Source organism: Gobio gobio (assembly GCF_949357685.1).
Source record: "Gobio gobio genome assembly, chromosome: 3".
Classification (NCBI taxonomy): Eukaryota; Metazoa; Chordata; class Actinopteri; order Cypriniformes; family Gobionidae; genus Gobio; species Gobio gobio.
Window position 1 is genome coordinate 36,198,840 of NC_137099.1, and position 24,607 is coordinate 36,223,446.

The window sequence follows — 24,607 nt, forward strand, 5'->3', positions numbered from 1 at the left end:
TTTGAATGAAAAAATAAAGCAAAACATTCAGAGTGCTCACCTGCACGCGGTCATCCACCATGAGCGCCATTGTGATTGCGAAAACTCACGTGTCAAGGTTGATGTGTGTTACATGGAAATTAGAACGCGTGTCATGGCATAATAACGGTCGCATTAAAAAAACTCAAGCCAGGCTGCCAGTCTGAATATTTAGAACGTACGTGCGAAAGGGTTAATTTGCAAAAAGCACAACAATTTGTTTTTATTGAGACTGTACACAAAGAAAATAGAAACTTAACAGATTATAATGATGTATAACACTTGCCTGAACGATAAAAAATGACAGAGTTATTTGAGTCACTTTGGCACTGATAAGAAAAAAAGAGAGCCGATTGTGCCAGCGCGACCGTCGACTCGAGAGGGTTAACTAGGTCAGCCGGAACCGGGAACTTCCCATAACACCTGATGTACTTGTTACATCATAAGAAGAATGGCATCTACGCTAATGTTAGTCTCTCTGTTTATCCCGAGGTTTATTGCAGTTAGCCAGATCCGGGCCGTATCCAGATTAGATGGTGGACCTGCGCCCAAACATGACCAACGCATCCCTGAAGTGTCTGCCGAGACCGTGTCAATCATACTCTCCCTGAAATTGCCTCATCGACACGGCCTCAATAATCCCGTCTCCGGAGTGATGACTCCGATCTTTCAAATATTCCTATTTAATAATTGTTTAATCAACATGTCATCCTCAATAAACCCGTCTCCGGCGTGATGACTTCAATCTGTCGAATATTCCTATTTAATAATTGTTTAATCGACATGTCATCCTCAATAAACCCGTCTCCGGCATGTTGCCTATGATCTTTCAAATATTTCGATCTCATATGACCCCTTACCTGTAAAGTTGCCAGAATAATAATCATACACTGTTTGTTAATTGGCCAGAGGAGAACTGGCTCCCCGACTGAGCCTGGTTTCTCCCAAGGCTTATTTTTCTCCATTATGCCACCTGATGGAGTTTTGGTTCCTTGCCACTGTCGCCTTTGGCTTGGCTTGCTCAGTTGGGGACACTAAATGTTCAACTATATATCCAAATAAATCTAATTAGTTCTAACTAAATAAATCTAACTAAATTAACTATATAAACAAAATTACTGATCTGCCCACATTGTCACTGTATGATAATTGAAATAGCTGATGACAACACCGTTTTCTCCAGAGTGGCTGTACAGCCGAATCAAATTCTGTTGCATTATGTTCCTGTTTAACATTGTGATGCTGCTTTGAAACAATCTGCATTGTAAAAAGTGCTATATAAATAAAGTTGACTTGACTTGACTTACAGAAGGGACAGAGACAATGGAATGCAGGTAACGGGTATTTATTGAACAACCAGAAGAGCAAATGGCAGTGCAGGTGAGTGAACGTGGAATAGCCAGGAGACTGATGTGGAAGACTGAGTGATACTGTTCTTTTTTCTTGCAGATGTAGCGGGCTGGAGACAAAACGGAACGGAGAAGACAATCACACGAGACGAGGGACAACGAAGAAGACTTGGAATCACACTGGCGACAGGTAAGTAGCTTTAGGAGTCCTAGAGGTGAGCATACAGGTAAGAACTTGTTGCTAACGAGACCGGACGAAGACTGTATGAGTGAATGTGTTTTTTGTGCTGCTGTTGATTACGGTGTTGATGGGGTGGAGGTGTGTGTGATCAGTATTTGGGTGAAGGAGTGGGCTGTGATTGGGTGACAGGTAGAGGGGGATGGATAGATAAGCAAGGAGAGAAGTTTGGGCAAGGCTGTGCCTTATGCTATTTATTTGAGATATTCTCTCCAGATGAGTTTTATTGTTTTATTAAGTGAGGTCTAGTCCACACGTACACAGGTATTTTTATAACCAGAGTTTTTCCTCTGTTTTAAAAAACAATCACGTCCACACAAGCACGGTTTAAAAATAATCTCTGTCCACATGAAAACGCAAAAGCGCTATGATTGGCTGCCTGATTTCCACATGGGTCCCATCCACGACACAGATGCACTGAGGGATGCCATGGGCTCAGTGAACCCTTCTGCAAGTTTACTTTGGACTCAGTGACAGGTAACTGTACACAGGGGCAGTGCCCAAGTGAACTGAAGCTTCACACACTTGCCTTATTATGTTGTCACTGAGGAAAAATTACACTCATTCACTGCTATAGGAGAAGAAGAATTGGCTAAACTCGTTAAATCATCAAAATCAACAACATGTATGCTCGACCCTATACCGACTAGGCTATTAAAAGAGATGCTACCAGAGGTCATAGATCCTCTTCTTAATATCATCAATTCATCTTTGTCATTAGGATATGTACCAAAAACTTTTAAGTTGGCTATTATTAAACCACTTATTAAAAAAACGCAACTTGATCCTACAGAATTAGTCAATTATAGACCAATCTCAAATCGACCCTTTCTGTCAAAAATACTTGAAAATGCATTGTCTACACAATTATGTTCCTTTTTGGAAAGAAATGAAAGCTCTAGCATAAGTTCTGCTGGGGAGACTCAATTACTACGTCACTTATTGCCTTCATTCTAACCCAATTATATTCTCATGCTCACCGTATAAAAGCCCGGTACTTACACATGTTTGAGTTCGCAGATACTGAAGTGACGATTACGCAGATCTGAAGCGACGATTACGCAGATCTGAAGCGACGATTCAGTAAACGTTCTGGATGTTCCGTAGCGGTCGATCGCTGGTCCTATTATAAAGTTAATAATATGCACACAGTGGCGTTCTAAGTCCATGTCAGCCATCATTCTATTCACCGGGCTGTCGCGGCAACAGACACGAGTGCCTTCACTAACGAGAGCAATCTCGCGTTCAGATTCAGAACAATCACTTCCACGGAGGACTATTGGGCATGTTATCAAAGACACGGCTGCGATCTTCATCACCATTCTGGCGTCATCTCTACATCAGCATTCACCACAGCGATATGTATATGATTATACATTCCGATGCCGATTGGGTGTAGTATTGTACTCTTTCTCAATTTTGTTGCAAGTCTGTACAGTGCAGACACAAGCATCATATGAGACGCGCACAGGTGTCTGCCGGTCTGCTCGTGCAATGTGAGCACTCGTTAGGGCTCACTTGTGTCGTAATCCATAGTGCTGTAAATGATTCGCATGACAACGGCCTGTATTGATGGCAAATTGTTTAGAAAAGCTGAAACAAATCAGATGGCACAGCATATTAGCCTCTATCACTCTCCCTATGAACGCAAGGAAACCAACATGAGTTTAAAGCAACATGCACCCAGTTAATCGGGGCTCATGATTAACAGAGTTAAGCTGGAATCGCAATGGGTTCTGTGTTGTTAATCAATACAATTGAATTAAATATGCTAATTTGCTCAGCATAGTTTTTAAGTAGGCTACAGCACCGACATCAGTGCTTTGATCCGTTCTCATTCAATGGTGTTATTCTCTTGCAGCACTGTGAGTTCGTCACATACAACATGCAATTAAAACTGACACAAAGTTTTAAGCTTAAAAGTGTTTTTGGGCTGTCATCCAGCAGAGTACATCATCTGCTCAATCATACGGGGCACCCAGCTTTGAAATGGTTTCCCTTAGTGATCTGACATGGCTTCCTTTCTGATGAGGAAGTACTGTAGCATTCTGTGTTCCATAAAGGTGTCGTCTTATTGCATTATAAATATGCGCTATATTATATATTAGTCAATTGAAATAAACACGTTATGTATAGTAATTGATGCTTTGTTTTCGCTTAACTCCAGTTAATTACTTGTGTTTTATTCAGCTGATATCTGTATACCTCTTTCTATTTTAGTAACTTTAGAATTTAGTATTACGGTTCACTTGGTCCTTCCGTGCTAGGACGCCATGGCTGCAACTAGTATAAAACAAACGTGTATCTCGCTTGTACTCACAGCACCATAGGTCAGGTAAGGTTTGCATACTAAGCAAGTTTTCGATATTCGATTGCAGCACTAATATATTTCCGTACTCAATCGACCCGTATTACATAAAGATTGCATCTAAATCGCAGCACGGGAACACTTATTCAAATCTTTAATGAAAACAGTAAGTGAGCAGAGTGTGCTCCCTTTATAAATGCACGGAACCGTCGGAAATGCTTTAGTTCAGATAAACTCCTACACTAGTGGAAACTGCTGCGGTCAATCTACACCGAATCATGATCTATTGCATGCTCTATTCTTTGTTGGTCAAATGTATGCACTAGAAGGCAGAATTAGCCAGCGAACAAGCGCTGAACCATTCAAATGCGATCGTGTGTATTGTCATGTTAACTCCTCCAATTCGTCACTGCATCCAAGCGCTCAACAGACCTTACATTGCATTATGCTTTTGGCAGACGCTTTGTCCGGGCGACTTGCATTGAATTCGGGGTGCACTTTCGGTATTCTGTCCGGTCTTGCTTTCCCTGGGAGCCGGGCCCGTGGCTTGGCGTTGCTGGTGCCACGCTCTACTGTTCGAGCTACAGGAAGACATGTCTGTAATCGGCTACACTGCACCATTAACGCAACATTTTCAGTTATTGAGTCTAACACAATATACAGGGGAGTAAATATAGCGTTGACTGTTGACTCAGTCTGCACATGAGTGTTGATTTCCGGGTGCACCGCAAATGACGAGCTCTCTCGCAGTGAGCTTTTCTCTTCGCTAAAGCTGGCACACAGTGCGCTTATAACCTTTGTGATTCGTTGCTTTTCAGACTGCGATCTGATGTCATACTGTGGGATTTCAGTGCATTAATGCCAGGTACGTTAATCAGATCCACGAGGACTTGTCCGGATTTTTACATCAACCCATTCACCTTAGTGAAATTATTCAGCCCAAAATTTTATCATGGCGTTGGTGAGTATGTCAAACTAACTATTATAGACTTCAGATGTTATTCCAGGGTCAAAGGAATTTTTAGGATTGTGATATTCGTCTCATACTGCCAAATGTGGCCACAATCACACAGTATTATCCTGGCTTAGGTTATCAAATGATGAATTTTTTCATAGGTTCAGTAGCCATGCCGGGTCCTATATAGCTAGCTATGGTTTTATTAGTTAGTAAAGCTTAAACATATAAAACATTCTTATCCTTTTGCAAGGGCATCGTCTGATGTTCTCAATCACATGCCCATGTTATGTTTGTCATGCTGTCTGGTTTATTTTCTTTAGGGGCTCTCTTAGCAGGTTGACGGTTAGATGGTGTTCTATCAAGACGTGAGCGGGAGTTATGCAAGGGTTTAGAATCCCCCTAATTGCAGATGGAAAGAAATACGTTCTCCAACTCGCACGTGCATGGGACATTTTTTCAGGTCAGTGTTGCTACGAACATAGTTCAATGCGTGGAGTTGGCATCCTCTACCAAGGTCTCCTCTATTAAGTATGCGGGATGCCATGATGGTCAAGATGGTTTTCTTCAGCAATCCCAGCTCAGTCTTTCAGTAGGCGTTCCGTCTCTCCATCCGCAGCTACAGCGTTCCCTCTTAGAGCGAACATCGTCCAAGACTTTCAGACGGCTCTGCCATAAGCCAAACCGGACCCAGCACCCTGTCCTCCCCTAGCAGCATTAATATCATATTAAACTATCTGCTAATATAGGCTAGAAAATATATTCCTAAAAGTGTCGCTTCCTCAACTTTCAAAACTTACACGTCCGCATGGTCAGTTTTTTCTATGTTCTGTTTCGCCTCAAATGTCAGTATCTCCCACTTTGATTTCGACCATTTGTTCCCTTCTCATCTTATAATAATAAAAAAAAAAAAAAAAAAAAAAAAAAAAAACACCTCTTACATCCGCCGACTCCTCGCTGGCATCAAATCCTATGCAAAAATCTATAGTCCTAATTTTCCAAGTCTTTTCTCCGAAACTTCCATTTGTTTACTCCTTAAAGGCTTCGCTAAATCCTCTAGTAAACAAATAGATAAACGTCTGCTCATTGCTCTCCCGTAGCGGCATAGGTTCATCAGTTCCGTCCGCAACGGTCTCTTTCCTTTTACATCAATATTCTGCTAGAAGCAGTGTTTCTAGTTGCTTTCTACGGTTCATGCGTCCAGGCGAATTCTCCTCAGATACTAATACATTTGATCCTACCTTTGGTATTTCCTTTTCTGATATTCGTTCTCACCTAATCGCTCCACTCTAATTCTTAAACATAAAAAAAAAATAAAAATAAAAAAACGCTCAAGGCTACGGCGTCACCTTATCTTTCTTAAAATCAATAATGAATTTTGTCCATTCATCTATGGTCAAATTCCTTAAAAACCACCCTAAAACTTCTAATTATGCCCCTCTCTTTATCTTACCTAACGGTGCACCTCTTTTCAAAAGGCTGGTTCAGAACCCAGTTAAACTGTCGTTAAAAGCTGCAGTCTATCCCCCTCTCTCTACACCGGCCACTCATTCAGAATCGGGGCAGCTACTACAGCAGCTGAACGAGTAATCCCCATGCCGGCCATCAAAGTTTGGGTAGATGGTCTCCTCGTCCTTTGAATCATACAAAAGACCCGATTCTAAAACCATTCTTCAAGCCCAGTAAGCTCTACAGTAACCATAAGGTAAATTCCTATGCAACTACTGGTGGTGGTGTCATAATCATATTTCCCTCATCCAGTTATTATTCTAGCCAGCACTCCTCAACGACTTCTAGTCATCTAATATGTGTGGCCTAGCGGCTCTGTTCAATGTGGCCTCGTCTCTATGTGGCTGTAGCAGCCGTTGTGCCTTTGTTACATGTTCGTTATTTAAATAATCTTAAGTTAATAATATTATAAAAAAAATAAAAAAAAACTTGAATGTCTTATTTAATGCAATATTTTTGTTCTATGTGGTCTCCTGTGACCGTGTAGCCTAATGTGGCCTTGTCTCGTGGTCTTGTGGCCATTAAGCATGGCATGTTCTGTGTGGCCTAGGGGCTCTGTCTCGTTGGCCTCATTCAGTGTGGCTTAGCAGCCTTGTGGCCCGGCGGGCCTCATCTCTGTGGTACAATGTTGCCTTGTTCCATGTTCGGCCTTCAAGGGTGCGGCCTTTATGGCTTCGTTTCGTGTGGCTTAGTGGCCATCGTCTGTACGTCTCGTCTAAGTGTGGGATTATGGTTTAGGAAACATTCTATGTTCTGTGTGGTCTACTGTGACCGTGTAGCCTAATGTGGCCTTGTCTCGTGGTCTTGTGGCCTTCATGGCATGGTTAAATGTGGTCTAGTGGCCTTGTATTCAAGTATGTCTGTCTATGTGTGGCATTAGTGGCCTTGTGGCCACGTGGGCCTTGTGTTCATGTGGGGCTTGGCGCCTTGTGGCATATGTTTGCCTTGTCCTTTAAAAAGATGCCTGATCGGCCAGTGGCCCCCCTGGGGCATATGTTTAATGTGGCTTAGATGCCGTAGTCTCGTGTGGTTTGTATTTGTGTGGCACTAGTGGCTTGGTCTTGTCCTTAAAAGATGCCAATAGTGGCCAGTCGCCCCCTGGGGCATAAGTCTTTGTAAAAAAAAATAAAAAATAAAAAAAAATCTAGCCAAGTGGCTTCGTTCACGTGCAGTCCAGTCTTACCTCGTCTCTTTGTGGCATTAGCGGCCGTTGTGGCTTAGAAGCCTCGTCTCCGTGGTCTGTATAGGCCGGGTGGCTCATCAAGGCCTTGTCTCTGTGGTCTATAAAGGCCGTGTGGTCCAATGAGGCCAGAATATGTGTGGTTTATGTACGGCCCTAGGTGGCCTGCTATATGTGGTCCAATGTGACCGTTCTATTATAGCCAATGCGGCTCTGTCTGTGTGGTCCAATGAGGCCGTGTGGTCCAATGAGGCCGTGTGGTCCAATGAGGCCTTGTGGTCCAATGAGGCCGTGTGGTCCAATGAGGCCTGTTTATTATTTTTGCCAAGGCGGCTGCCTGTATGGTCCAATGAGGCCTTGTCTATGTGTTTTCCTAGGAGTGAACTGGCAATATATATATATATATATATATATATATATATATATATATATATATATATATATATATAATAATAATAATAATACAAATAAATAAATTGTCTTTTTATCAAGCTATAGGCATGCCGTATCTCTTCACATCTTAATTCTACCACATAGTAATTTTCTTCTCTATTTTTCAGGAACCCCAGGATTCTAGACCGGTGGGTATACTCAGTTACCAACTTTTGGGGGTTGGCGGGCCCCGTCCCGGTGTATTCATACTCCACCTACTTTTGACGATTACGCAGATCTGAAGCGACGATTACCCCCATCCTCCCCACCACCACCAGGATGGTCCTGTCCATACCTCCCGGGGGGTCGGCTGCGCCCCTGCCCTTGTCTTCAGGCAGGAATTGCAGATCCGAGACCCTCGGATTATGCCTACGGACGGGGCCTACGCCAAATTGACTTTGTATATTATTAGCTTGCTGAGCTATTATTAAATGCACTATTGTCGATATAATTCTCCCGAGTCTTTCCTGCAGAAATGGTATCTGTGAGGATTTCCAGTCAGGATTTAGACCGTATCATAGCACTGAGACTGCTCTCATCAGAGTTACATTTGATTTACCCTTATCATTCGATCGTGGCTGTATCTCTCTATTAGTGTTACTCGATCTTAGCGCTGCATTTGATACTATCGACCACAACATTCTTTTGAATAGACTCGAAAATTATGTAGGTATTAGTGGAATTGCTTTATCATGGTTTAAATCATACCTATGCGACCGTTATCAGTTTGTAGCAGTAAATGAAGAGATGTCACACCGATCGCAAGTTCAGTAAGGAGTACCACAAGGCTCAGTGCTAGGACCGCTACTCTTCACCCTGTACATGCTACAACTGGGAGATATCATTAGGAAGCATGGCGTTAGTTTTCATTGTTATGCTGACGATACTCAGCTCTATATTTCTTCACGCCCTGAAGAAACTTACCAATTCACTAGATTAATGGAATGCATAGCTGATATAAAACATTGGATGACCGGTAATTTCCTGCATTCAGAAAAAAAAGAATTTTTAATTATTGGACAAAAAAGCTCCACAAGTAGTAACCTAGAATACTGTCTAACACTTGATGGCTGCTCTGTCAAGTCAGTGAGGAACCTGGGTGTGCTCTTTGATACCAATCTTTTGTTTGAAAGCCACGTTTCTAGCATCTGTAAAACTGCATTCTACCATCTTAAAAATATATCTAAATTACGGCACATGCTCTCAATGCAAAATGCTGAACAGTTAGTTCATGCGTTCATGACCTCAAGGCTAGATTATTGTAATGCTCTACTGGGTGGTTGCCCTGCTCGCTTAATAAATAAACTCCAGCTGGTCCAAAACGCAGCAGCTCGAGTTCTTACTAGAACCAGGAAGTATGACCATATTAGCCCAGTTCTGTCAACACTGCACTGGCTGCCTATTAAACATCGCATACATTTCAAAAATCTTGCTTATTACTTACAAAGCACTAAATGGTTTAGCTCCCCAATACTTGAGCGAGCTCTTAACATATTATACTCCATCACGTCTACTGCGGTCTCAAAATTCTGGCCAGTTGATAATACCGAGAATATCCAAATCAACTGCAGGTGGTCGATCCTTTCCGTCGATCCAGGCGGTCGGTTCCCGGAACCGGGAACACTTCCCATAACACCTGATGTACTCGTTACATCATCAGAAGAATGGCATCTACGCTAATGATAGTCTCTCTGTTTTATCCCGAGGTTTACTGCAGTCAGCTGGATCCGGGCCGTATCCAGTTCAGATGGTGGACCTGCGCCCAGAGAAGACCAACACAGGACCCCGAAGTGTCTGCAGAGACCGTGATTAGACTCCCCCTGCAACTGCCTCATCGACACGGCATCTCAATAAACCCGTCTCCGGCGTGTTGACTCCGATTGTTCGAATATTACAATTAAATAATACTTAAATCGATATGTCATCCTCAATAAACCCGTCTCCAGCGTGTTGCCTCTGATCATTCGAATATTGCACTCTAATAATTATTTAATCAACATCATCCTTGTAGCGACTATGAGTCAGATAAAATAATAACTCAACGGGGAACTGAATTAAAATGAAAGAGACTCAAATGACACTAATTTATAAATAATTCAGAATTAATGTTTACACCTTAACTTATTCGTCCGCCGATATGTAAGAACTTAAAGGGGGCTCTGTTAAAGGGAAACATGTATATTTAGCTCAAATGAATGAATTAATGAATTCATAGGAAATTTTGAGAGTCTATTTTACAGCCAAGCAAATGACTCGTCCAGCGTTCATTTGAACGGGCCGTAAATATCAACTCTGCAGCGGATATTAATATCCGAACAATAGTGAAACACTATTTAACAGCCAGGTAACTTAGATCGGCAGTTCAAGACATTAAATTGATAAGCACATAACACAAGAACAGTTATCTTTGAATACAAATGGAACTTTTTTGATTAATCTAACACATCAAACTAATATCTAACATAAAGACACGCACTCGCACATTCACACGTTGCAGAAAGGAAGAAGGTGAGGAAAGAATAAGTTCTAAGAGAGAGAAATTATGAAATCCTAAGCAATCTATGCATTTATGAAACTTGACCTGAAGAAACCATTGATCAGTAATTTAACCTCCTATCGTTTCTTAGGCAGGGTTATTACATTTGATCTAATGCACCAGTTCGGCTCGAAATCAAGAGGTGTTACTTGCGTTTGGTCTCGTGTGTCGTCTGACAAGGGGGTCCCCTTTTCCTGGCTGGACAGGGGTTTTCCCGGATCTTTGATTCGCTGAAGGTCTGGTCGACGTCTGGGGAAGCCAATCACGTGGCGTGTTGGCGGCTGGATGAAAGTCTTGTGGGCGTTGTTTGATGTTGGAGCGCGCTGTTAGAAACTCGTTGTTGAGAGACTTTTGCGGCGAAACTTAACAGAACCCGAGACTTAACTGAAATAAAATAAACTTTAAGTAAAAGAAAGGAAAGTGAGAGAAAAGCAGATGGCCTGAATGAAATCGTTGTTAACCCATTTTCTCTGATGTGTGTCTGTCACGATCGCCAGATCGTGTCCTGGGAGCTCTCCGTTCAGAACTCACTCTGGTCAAACTGCTAGGACTTAGCTCATCTCTGAACTGCGAACAGGCCGCGAACCAGCTCGAACCGAACTGGAACCGAACTTGAGCTGACTTGAACCGAACTCAACTCAACTGAACTCTGAACGCTTCTGAACCTCTTCGTTCGTGTTCTGAGATTAAACTCAAACATTTGCCCATCCCCTGGATGGGTTCTGGCCAATTAGGCTTCAGGGGTGACTGTGTCTCCACCCCTCCCACAAAATTGGGTTATCTATAGAATTTAGTTTCCTGCTCTTAAGCAGAGAGTAAATTTAGACCTAATTTCTTACTATAAGGACATGATCAATTCTATAAAGATTTCATTCAGCTCATCTGTTGGATTATACCCATACAAACACGCCGGTATCAAACACCGTGCCTTTTCATCGACTCATTCAATAGTTCTACCAGAAAGACTCGGGAGAATAAATACTGTGACAATTATCCATTTATTAACAACCCAGCAAGCAATAAAGTACTTTGGCATAGGCCCCATCCGTAGCTCGCAATCTGAGGGTCCGGACTCTGCATATCCTGCCTGAAGACGAAGGCAGAGGCGCAGCCGACCCCCCCGTGAGGTATGGAAGGGACCATCCTGGTGGTGGTGGGGTGGATGTAGGGAAGGATTTGACTTGGAGGTGGTGGGGAGGATGGCGGTGAATTGGAGTGTCAGCATCTGCTAACTCAGACATGAGTAGTTACCGATCTTTTATACCCAAGTATTAGAATGTGATTGGATAGATAAAAAGTTGAAGTGACGTGACAATTAAGTCTTCCTGGCAGAACTTATGCTAAAGCTTTCATTTACATAATTGCATGAATTGGGAGTAATGTACATGCATGATAGTCACGTGTATCAGTTGTAAACACACTAACAAGCTATGTCGAAGGCTATTTGAATGAAAGTCCAATAATCAGTTATTTGATGCACTCTGAATGTAACAGTTTCTGTGAGCTTGCTTGGAGTTTTAGCTGTCACGTGGAGTTCATTTACCGGTCATTGAAAAAAAAAAACAGAGATCTGGAATGAGGGAATGAGGGTTACATACGTAACCGAAACGTTCCATTTCAGTCGGTCACGTTGGAAGTACATTGGAACTGACCGACGAATTGGGATCTCTACCAACACGCCAGAGATGCTGGCCCTTCCAGCGACCTGCCTGAGCTCGCTGGACCACTCCTATGTTGGAGTGGGAGTCAGGGCTCCCTGCAGGGAAGGTCAGTCACTGCTGTTCCTGCAAGACCAACTCAGCGTGACTACTGGATAACGCTGGGAAGCGTGCCCGTCTCAGGAGAAGGGGAGGAGAGGTGGAGAATACTCATAAGGACTAACCTAGCAGGGTAGTGCAACATATGGCAGTCTCTGGGGTGGATCCAACCTGGTTCCAGGGGGGAAAGAACACACCCAGAGACGATAGAGTGGGCTCTGTCAAGGGAAAGACACGGGGCTAGCCGAGTAGGATAGCTGGTACCGTGGAGAATACACATATGGGTTCACCATCAGGGGACCACCACATATGGAACCCAGCCTACACACACGTTACACAAGCATACGGGTACAGGCCTGGCGTCAGACGGCCGCAACGTCTGGCACGTTGGGTTGGGGTGACGGAGGAGCTCGACAGGGTTCACCATTTCTGGGGAACACAACTGGAGAAAAATAGACGCACGTATCCGGCCCAGAGGGCGGGAGTGGCGTTGCGAGCCGACACAGGAACGGGTACTTCGCGTCTACCGGCCGTTGGAGGCGAGTACACGGGAAGAAACCGGTTCCACACGCAGGCTATAGAATCTAGCGAACGTGTTAGGTGTCGCCCAGCCCGCAGCTCTACAAATGTCTGTCAGCGAGGTGCCTTGAGCCAGTGCCCAGGAGGAAGCTACACTCCTTGTGGAGTGGGCTCGCAACCCGAACGGGCAAGGCACGTCTTGCGACTGGTACGCTAAGACGATAGCATCCACTATCCAGTGGGCTAACCTCTGCTTGGAGACAGCCTTTCCCTTCTGCTGACCTCCGTAACAGACGAAGAGCTGCTCTGAGGTCCTAAAGCTTTGAGTCCGGTCGATGTAAGCGTGAAGAGCGCGGACGGGACACAACAAAGCCAGGGCTGGGTCTGCCTCCTCCGAGGGCAGCACTTGCAGGTTCACTACCTGGGCCCGGAGGGGAGTGGTAGGAACGTTGGGCACATATCCGGGCCGGGGTCTCAGGATGACGTGAGAATCAGCCAGTCCGAATTCCAGGCACGATTCGTTGACCGAAAGTGCATGCAGGTCCCCTACCCTCTTGATCGAGGCCAATGCAATCAGGAGCACTGTCTTCATGGACAGGATGTTAGCTCTACAGACTGCAAAGGCTCGAATGGAGGAGCCTGGAGTGCTCTGAGCACCAGGGCTAAATCCCAAGAGTGTACTGAGGATAAACAAGGAGGATTTAGTCTCCTCGCACCTCTCAGGAACCTGACGATTAAGTTGTGCTTCCCAACGGACTTACCACCTACTGCATCGTGATACACCGCTATTGCTGCAACGTACACTTTGAGGGTGGAGGGAGACAGCCTTCACTCCAGCCCATCCTGCAGGAAGGAAAGCACAACGTTAATCAAACACCTTCAGGGGTCTTTCCGGCGGGAAGAACACCACTCAACGAACAGGTTCCACTTCAGAGTATAGAGGCGCCTCGTAGGGGGGGCTCTAGCCGAAGTGATGGTGTCTTTCCTATAGCTCAAACAGTAGAGCATGGCGCTAGCAAAGCCAAGGTCATGGGTTCGATTCCCAGGGAAAGCAAGAAATGACAAAATGTAAAATGTGTACCTTGAATGCAATGTAAGTCGCTTTGGATAAAAGCGTCTGCCAAATGCATAAATGTAAATGTAATAAATGTAATACCACTGCTTGTGGCAGGTCACCTAGAACCTCCGCGCCCTGTCCAGGGACCAGACATGGAGTTTCTAGAGGTCTGGACGTGGGTGCCATAGGGTGCCCCGTCCCTGAGAAAGCAGGTCCTCAGGGGAATCGGCCAGGGAGGGGCTGTCGAGAGGAGTGTGAGTTCGGAGAACCAGGTCCGGTTTGGCCAGTAGGACGCAACTAGCAAGACCTGCTCCTCATCCTCCCTGACCTTGCACAGAGTTTGTGCTAGAAGGCTCACTGGGGGAAACGCATATTTGAGTATGTCCCGGGGCCAGCTGTGCGGCAGTGCATTTGTAGAGGGTGCCTTTGGTCAGGGAACAGTAGAACTGGCAATGGGTCGAGTCCGGAGAGGTGAACAACTCTACCTGCGCGGCTCCAAAAAGGTCCCATATCAGCTGGACTTCACCCGCCACTCTCCCGGAAGTGTAGACTGACGAGAGAGCTCGTCGGCTGTCTGGTTCAGCACACCAGGGATGTGAATGGCCCGAAGCGACCTCAGATGCTTCTGACTCCACAGGAGCAGATGGTGGGCGAGCCGGAGCATGCAACGGGAGCGTAGACCACCCTGTCGGTTGATGTACGCAATGGCCGCAGTGCTGTCCGTACGGACCAGTACGTGTTTGCCCTGAAGCGGCTTCTTGAGCCGGGCCAGGGCAAGACGTACCGCCAGAAACTCTAGGCAATTGATATGCCAATGCAGCTGGGGCCCCGTCCACAGACCCGAGACTGCATGCCCGTTGTCGTGGCCCCCCAGCCTGTGGATGAGGCATCCGTGAAGACCACAGCATGCCTGGACACTTGTTTTAAGGGCACTCCCGCCCATAGAAACGAAGGGTCTGACCACGGGCTGAAAGTTTGGCGACAGTACAGGGTAACTGAGACAGGGCACTTGCAGCTCTGTCACGCCCATCTGGGGACTCGGTCGTGTAGCCAGCGTTGAAGCGGTCTCATATGAAGCAATCCGAGCGGCGTTACCGCGGCTGCAGATGCCATATGCCCCAGGAGCCTCTGAAAGAATTTCAGTGGGACCGCTGTCCTGCCCTTGAACTTATTCAAGCAGTTCAACACTGACTGGACTCGCTCCTCTGTGAGGCGCGCAGTCCGGTTGACCGAATCCAGCTCCATGCCGAGATAAGAGATCCTCTGCATGGGAAAGAGTTTGCTCTTCTCTCGGCTGACTGGAAGGCCCAACAGGCTGAGGTGATGGAGCACCAGGTCCCTGTGTTCGCACAACTGACCCCAGGACTGAGCCAGTATGAGCCAGTCATCGAGATTGTCGAGAATGTGAATGCCGCGTTCTCAGAGTGGAACAGTGGCTGCCTATGCAACTTTCGTGAAGCCGTGAGGCGACAGGGACAGCCCGAAGGGCTTCAGGTCGATCGTTGCGAACCAATCTTGGGGACGGATGCATTTGAAAATGCATTTTTGCGTTAACATTTTGAACGGGAGCTTGTGCAGGGCCCAATTCAGAATGCGCAGGTCCAAGATCGGTCTTAACCAATTTTCAATATACATTATGGATCAATCAAATTCAGGCTTTAAATCAAATTATTATTATTATTATTATTATTATCATTATCACAATTATTATTATTATTATTATTATTATTATTATTATTATTATTATTATTATTATTATTATTAAAGTGTGTTTAAGGTTCTTTATTTTTATTTTCATATTTGTCCTATTGCTGTTCAGTATTTTGAGTTGCTGCATAAATAAATGTAATTTGCTTGTAATTTGAGCATGTTTTAATACTATAATATAGTACTGATTATTTGATAGCTGATCACCATTCTGTATTTGCTAAACTCATTACCAAATATTAAACAATTTAACAGTGAATGCACATTGCTCTTAAAGGGGCATCTTCCCTACCATATCAAATTTATTAATATTGCTTGCATAAATTGACACTTCTTCAGCTAGTCTTATACTTTACGCAGGTCCTGTCAGTGGAGTCATTAACATCTGTTTATGGAAGTCAGGCAAGGACACCTATGCGTTCTCTGGCCCCTCTCAGAAGATTAGTTGACTCAATCAATGAGGTCATACATAATTACCATGACTGCAGTGGTGACACAGAGGAAAAGAAAAGGAATTCTATAGATTTTGAGAGCCACACCTGAGGCACAAGTGGAGGGCATTAGGATGCGGCCAAGTGCTACAGGGCTGCTGAGGGATACAATCAGGGGCATGTTAAGAGCTTAAATGAGAGCAGACTCGTCCATCAAGTGAGAAACAAGATGCAGCATGCTGACAGCTGCAGGAGATTGCATTGATTTTCAGTTCACCACTTCCCGCTTCACATCTTTAATGTACACAAAAGGTGATCGCTTTATGCTTCGTAAAATCTGTGTCCTCTGCATAGCAGAAGGCCTTGTTCAGGTTTGAGAAACAGTAAGAACTGCTAATTCATCAAGATTTCACATGAGGAGGGACACTGAAATAAATTACCAACTATCACCCTTTCAGCGTGTTCTGTCTTTTTGGAGGGTAAGTGTGAAGCCTTGCATTCTAGTGCAATATAATGAATTATTTACAGGTGATTATCTATAGGTTGATGGATTCTATCTGCTCTGATGGAGCTCAGAAAGAACTGCTGCGTAAAGCACATTCATGAGTATGGCACGGCACACAGAATCGCAATGGATATAAGGAGGGAAGAAGAGAAGGATTCAAAGGAGAAGAGAGCAAAGGTAAAAAAAAGAAAAAGGCAAAGTCATCAACTTTTCATCTAGTGTTATACTGCTGCAATTGAAAAAATAAAATAAACACCTTAAAAGCTTTAACTTTAATTCATTGCTTAATACTGTGGCCACGCACTATGAATCCACAGGCTCATTCAGTCATGTTGCTATGAATTCTTCACAAATTGCACAGCCACAGAGGTTTCTACTAACTGGTTGAGCAGGAGTATGCATATTTCATGACATTACAGAAGTCTAGAAGTTTATGTTAGCGTTTAAAAAGTGTATACATTAAACAGAAAGTTTTGTCTTACTGTGCACGGTTGCAAGCACAATTTCCTTAATGGTCTGTGAGGTTTTTAAGTTTTATTATTCTTTTTTCATTATGTTTTGTCATTGTTTGGTTTTAGATTTGTTTCATGTGATGGCCAGGATTTATGCCACACATGATTATTAATACATTCATCTATGCATTTATAAATAGACATTACGGCCCCACTTTATATTAGGTGGCCTTAAGTACAATGTACTTACTGTTCAAATTGTATTGCAAAACACCTTTTCTGATATTGAGGTGGGATATTGGGTAGAGTTAGGGACAGGTGTGGTGGTATGGGTAAGTTTAAGGGTAGGGTTAGTTGTAAGGGAAGTGTCAACTGTGTAATTACAAATGTAACTACAAAAATTAATTACAGGCGTAACTACATGCAGGTATTTTTTTTAAATGTAAGTACAATGTTAAAACATGTATGTACACAATAAGTGCAAATGATTAATTAAAATGTTAGTACATATAGTAGTTCTGTCAGGTCCATTAAGTCAAGAACACACGAGACAATAAAAATGATTTAGAAATTTTTATTGAATAAATGCAATCAGTTGATGAATCTGAATTAAATTTGTTTTTGGCGGTATGGCTCTGTTCGGGGAGTCCTCTGACCTTTCATGAGCACCATGAAATAGCAGAGAGTTAGAGGACAGCAGCAGCATCAGGGAACGCTTACCAGTTTAGGACTGGGAGAGCTTAACTATTCCCCCTATGAACAGAGCAGCAACGATGGCAAATCAAAATGTCACGTTATACACGACAAGAGGAGGTGGGGAGGTGGTGGGCTGCAAAAACCAAACGCAAGTAGCAAGAGCGAACTGAATCTGCTTTCTGAACGGAAAATCCACCAGGAGAAAATCATCTAAAAGATGAAGAACGAATGATAACTTCTCGTTATTAAGAAGAATCCAGCACAAAGCCTCGGACAAAGTATCGAATATTTTAGGACTACTAAGACATCCAAAAGCAAGTCTAACCGAGAAATATTTTTTTTCCCTCCACTGAACGCCAAATAAATGCCACTGTGAAGGATGCAATGGCATTACTTTGAAAGCATCGGAAATATCTGCCTTTGCAAGCCAGGCTCCACGTGTCAGGGAAGAATACGGATTCAGATGCAGGAAACAGAAAAGTTTATTTATGAGCTCAGGAATGGACAGGGAAAAATATCAAGAACAAAAAACTGAAAAATCCAAATCAAATGTCCACAGGTCCGGTGAGCTCCCTTAAACAGGGACAATTCCCAACGTCATCAACGACGCAGTACAGGAGTGCTACAGAGTCCTCCGATGAGCGCGGTGGGCGCAGTGAGAGTGCAGAGTGTAATTCCCCGGATAGAGCGGTGAGCACGCTGAGGAAATGGAGAGAAGAATCCGAGTCTCCACAGAGAGAGGATCACCTGGGCTGGTAGAAAAGGAACAAAGGTCTGGCGGACGAGAGGGAATAGAACAAAAAGATATAAATAAAAAACGAGAAAACAAACAGCACTTAGGAGACTGGGAAAGCAGGACACGACAAGACTTGACAAATAACAAGAGACGGTCACGAGCAAAGGCGTTGCGCAACATACAACAACGGTCGGACAAACAAGTGAGAAAGAGAGGATCTTATATATGGGAGAATAATGAGGGGAAATTAGCAACAGGTGTAAACGGTGAACACAAATGAGAATAGGGATAACGAGTGGGAGGGGAAACACCACAAAGTCAGCGAAACACCTGACAAACTTGTCAACCCAGACCATGTGCACAAGAAAACAAAGCACGCAAGACACGGAGACACAAAAGACAAAACAAGATCAGACCAAAGTCATTACACCACGTCCTGCTCTTTTAATGAAGTTGATAGCATCATCAATGGTGCTATAAAACAGGGAAAAAGGGGCTAAAGGAATAAGGCTATAGATGCTGTCAGCCGAACTATTGTGGGGAGCGGAGAGGTCGATGATTAAACGTTTTTTTCCCGTATATTTACGAGTGGCGATCCCTATAGGACTTATCCTGACAATCGGGAAAGGAGACTTATCAAATGGGCCTATCATGAAACCCTTTTTAACCTCTTTCTCCAACAAGGCATCCACATTTTCCGGCTCCTGTGAGGCGGACAATAGATTATTACAAGAAAATGACACAGCAGGCAGATGCAGCAGACCAGCAAAAAACCCATGAACCAGACCAGTTAATAAATAATCCACGAAACAGCGGTTTGGATGCTTCCTCAACGCCCATCCCAGCCTGGGGACGTTGATGGGAGTTGATGGTTTTATTTATTTCGCTCCACTTTCATGAAGCGGGTTCTCCTCGGGCACACAGACTTTGGGTGGGCATCCCCACAGTAGCTACAGACATGATGATATTTACAGTTATACATCCTACAAATGAAGAGTTTCGTTGCAAAACGAGATATATCCATTTTGAGAAATGTTGGTTATTTGACATTATTATTTAAGACATTAACAGTCAAGTTCATTCACAATTTTTTGTACATTAAACTATTACTTGAGCTCAGTGAAGGCCGGGACACAATATTCTTCAAATCCAGGATATTTTTTATTTAATTTTATGTCCATAAATAAGTCAAAAACCATGCCAAAATGCAACATATTTATCTTAACATTGTCAAACATCTTAAATTGGTTAAAAAAACAATACATCATAAATATATGGAATAGTATATACAAAGATTGATTAATAATAATAAGATTCCGAGTTAGTTTTGGTCAGAACATACACAACATAACGTTTTTTTTTTGTTTTTTTTTGCAAAACGCTATATATCCACCTTAGGCTATATTCTACTACTGTAATACCATTAAGAAAAGCTAGTGAATCAATGTGTGTGTGTGTGTGTGTGTGTGTGTGTGTGTGTGTGTCGGCATGACAGACCAACATTACTCGCAGTCGCACGATGACAACAATTAATCTTTGGATGTTTTCCCTCCCCTGAATGCCTTGCCCGTTTGTCTTCTCCCTTTGATGATTTTCTTAAGATGCCTTCCTCTTTCTCCCAACAGCAGCTGGAATGACCGGCTCCAATCCGTCATCGAAATCCATAACGTTAGCTTGACTCTGAAGCTTTGATTCTCTGACTGACAGACAGCTGTTGATCAGTGACGTAGCCTACGTGACTGACAGCTCGCCTACAGTATAAACTGGTAAACGTTTTTTAGTTAGCCTATTGAATCCTCTTTTTAAAAATATGTTTTTTGTTTTGATATTATCGTTAAATCACTGAGCAAACTCGGAGCACTTCACCGGCGGTGACTCTCTCCTCGCGTGACATCCTGAGCTTGCGCGGCATCCTGAACGTTCTATATCGCACTTTGTAAAGAAACTGGGCTGGCGGATATCGCGTTTTGTGAAAAAATACATTTTGTAGTTGGCTTAAAATGTACATTTTCAAATCTTATTAATGGCAGCAATTCACACATAGATTAAGGTACATCTAAACAGTGATTTCCAATAATAAAATCCAAATGTCAAAAAATGGCGTTTATCGCGTTTTGCAACCAAACTCTTCAAATATTCTCATTAAAATTGTAGCAAAGAGGAGTAGCAACGTTATTCACCTGAGAGTCAGATTTATGGCTCGGGCCAGAATGAGACATATAAGGGCTTAGATTTAGAGCACAGGGTAGTAGAGTGCGAGAGAGAGCCACAGATGGAGAAGGACAGAATTTGGTGCCCTGTAAAGTGTCTACTTATAAGCGCGAGGTCAAGCACGGACCAGTCCAGTCTTTGGTTAAAGCGTTGAATAATCATGGCTGCCTTTGCAGAAAAAGACTTATGATACTCATAAAACAGAACCCCACCGTAGGAAAGCGCTAGGTCGGAAATAATGGCTAGATAAGTATCGAGTTCGGCTCTGCGCGCCGGTTGATCTTCACAAATTACATCCCTATAAACACCAAATGCAACGCAGAACTCGGGAAAAGTCCGAGTTTTTGACAGTCTAAGGTCGCCATCTTTTAACTCGACGGATACGTCACCACAGTTTGCAACACACCGTTCACACAGCTCAGAGCCCAGCAGGAGTTTAACGAGATTAATGTCATTACCTGCCAAAATCTGGCCCCTCAGCTGATGAGAAATGGCAGCAGCTGGTGGGAAAAAAGGCGAACCCGCGGACAGAGGTAGAGCGGTCGCCAGGGTCTTTCTAGGAGTGAATTCCGTGGTGACGTCATCGCACTGAGGCCGGCGTGGGTGGTGACGCAGTTCGGAGACGGCGGAGGCAGCCGATGCAGAGATGGACGCCGATGGAGCAGAGACTGGGATTGAGGAAGGTCTGAGGGCGGAGCTGTCTTCCAGCATCGAAATTCTGGCGGCCATATCTAGAAGGGAAGATTGAATATCAGACAGCGCCGTGAGCACCGGGTCATCTGCTGGAGATGTGCTTGAACCCGGACGAACAAGGCCGCCGGCCCGTTTTTGTGCAACTGGCCTAGCGGCCGTCTCTGGATTTTTTCGCTTCAGAGTGTGCTTTTTTCCGGAGGACTGGCGAGGAGGCACCGGCAGCGATTCGACTGCTGGAACAATCAGAGAGTCACAGAGTAGGACAATTAGATCATCATGAGAAGCGCCACTTGGAGGCTGAATATCATTAGTAAACAAGGTTTCCAATATCTTGGCCACGGGCCAATCGCCGATGCAGGGATTAGACGGGGATTTACTTGCCAACCGCCGAGAGCTTCGACGGACGGCTGCGTGTTCATCCGGGCCGGCAACCTGCTCCTGGTCCGGTCGAATTGGCAATGCCCGGGTGTCCTCGGAGGAGTCGATTTGCCAGGATTCCTCCTCGACAGCAGTGGAAGTCATGGCCAACAGCAAGGAAAATAGGACCAGACGTTTGGGGCTAAACAACAACATGAGCGTTTTGATGAAGCGGATAGAAACAGCTGCAAAAAGCGAACGCAAGTAGCAAGAGCGAACTGAATCTAATTTAAATAGCGCCCTGTTTTTAGCTTAGCCATTTGCAGCGAGGGGCGTTGAAACAGCTGACGCAAATCAGCTGATGCGCCCGAATTGTTGCCAAAGCTTTAGCAGCGTCTTGACTACTTGGTCTGCCAGAACTGACGCTGACGCTCAATTTAAGGCCACCCAATATAAAGTGGGTTCGACATTACTATATTGGTGTGTTTTAATCTCATCATTTGTCATTGTACGGAGTCAGTGCATGGGCTTAGTTATTTGGCTTAAGGTTTAAACATTTAAACCAGTTAAAAAAATCAATTTGGCAAAAATGTCATTTTAAAAATGTAGCCAAAATGGTTCAAGTTCCTTTTTGTATGAACCCTTAAATGCATACCTCGGGTCTTTAGCGACCCGGGACATCATTCACTACCCTCCTCCTCATTCATTTTTTAAAGTTAGACATCAACCTTAGTATTCCTCAATCAATTCATTATAAACAATATAAAAAGAAAAAAATAATGCCTGTTTTTCTATTCATTTTTTGTAAAAATTGCATAGGCAAGGCAAGGCAAGGCAAGTTTATTTGTATAGCACATTTCATACACAGTGGCAATTCAAAGTGCTTTACACAGAAAAGAAATAAAAATATTACAGTTATAATAGGAATTAAAAGAAATAAAAAATAAAGAAAATATTGAAAGATAAAAATAAAGTTAAATTTAAGCATATAAATTAAAATGCAAGCAGTTCGGACAAAGCACGTACAGTGGCACAGTGCTCATTCAGTAAATGCACAGCTAAACCGATGTGTTTTGAGTCTGGATTTGAAAGTGGCTACTGTTGGAGCACATCTGATCTGTTCAGGAAGCTGGTTCCAGCTACGGCTGGCATAATAGCTAAAAGCAGACTCTCTTTGCTTTGAGTGAACCCTTGGTATTTCTAATTGACTTGATCCTGATGATCTGAGTGATCTGTTGGGTTTGTATTTATAGGGTCGCTAATGACCCGAGGTGTGTAAAATTGTATGTACATTTTTTATACACAATAATAATTGAATCCTTAATGATGGAATAAGTGCAATTCACATGTATTCCAAAAGGTGGCAATGTCTGATACACAATGATGAAGTGACGTTTCACTCATAGTTACTGAATACACTCATAGGTACTGAACACAATAAAATATTAGTGTCACTGTCACTTGATGGTGGTTCTGGTGAAGAAGCTGTTGAAAATTATCGTTTTGAGAATATGTTTGAGATCGTGAATATGAGCCAGATGCTAAATGTACTGGGAAATGAGCTCTGACGAGGACAGTGATGATGGTATAAAAAATCTGTTCAAACTGAACCCTTCCAAGCTCCAAAAGCTAACGAAATATGCGTTATTTTATTCTTCTGTAATTGTTACACTAATATCAGGAGAGTTTATATTATCGCGGCAGGTAGATATCCATCCGTGTTAGATATAGATCCGGGTTGCTAAAGACCCGAATATGTAAGAATGATTGGCGAAACAGTCATTCATTTAAGGGTTAAGATGACTTGAAATTTTTGGTATGGGAATGGACCAGCCTGGTGACAAAAAGGTTCAAAAAGCAAGTTTTAATGGGAATTCTAAAGGAAGTGAGAATGTACCAACTTTAATGTATTAGAGGGGACAAGAAAATATCTTGATCAATGTGACTTTTGTCTAATATAATTATTTTTGATATAACTAAAATGTATCCATGGCTCTAAATATAGATTATAAGTATTATGTTTATTCCAGGGATTGTGTTGTTATTTTTTGTGAAAAGTGGTTTTGATTCCCCTTTTTGTTCTAATGGTGCTGAAAATATTTTTCAGAGATTTGAAAAAAAAAAAACAATTAATCCAGCATCTCTTCACAGTAAACTAGCAATATAACACATTCAACAAATCACACATTAGAGAATACACATTTAAATTAATAAAGTTGAAAGATCTTCCATAGTTTTATAAAACTGAAAATCAATCAAAATTGTAGTTCCCTTTCAGTCGGTCACGTTCGACGTACGTCAAATTGGGAGCCCTATCATCTTCGAGTGTATACAGAACAGGCCCATGGCCATTGGCATGCGAGATTTGCATCTCACGCTCTGCCCCGCAGTGTGGGTATAAATGCAGAAGCAGATGCAGCGCACACTTGTCATTCACTTCGGACTTCTGTACTGCTGAAGAGTGTCTTCAAACGAGAGAGGAGAAGTTGGTGTTGGTGTTAAGGCACGACAGCAAGGACCGCAATCTCACTGTGAAACAACAGCAGTGAAATAACTGCTTTTTTCACAGCAAAAACTCTGTTGGTTCGGTGGGGTGATCCTTATTAGTGAGTGCAAAACACAGACTGCACTATTTCCTGTGTTTTTGCCGCTGCCATTTCCCTGTGTGCTTCAGCATGTCAAAAAATAAGCTTTTTCCCTTTCACCAGCTGACGGTCACAAGCTTTGTCTTACGTGTCTGGCCATACAGCACCCTGAGGCAGCATTTGTGGTTAGTTCATGTACCCACTGTGGGAACATGACTATCTCTGCATTGAGGTCAAGACTCACCTACCTTCAGGAAGGCTGAGTCCCCTTACCTATACCTATCTAGAGCTATTCCTGCTGGCCGAAGCCAGTTGAGTTACAAAGAGAGAGCACTGGCCCCTCCCATGGGCGTCCAGTGGTGACCTTTGGAGCTCC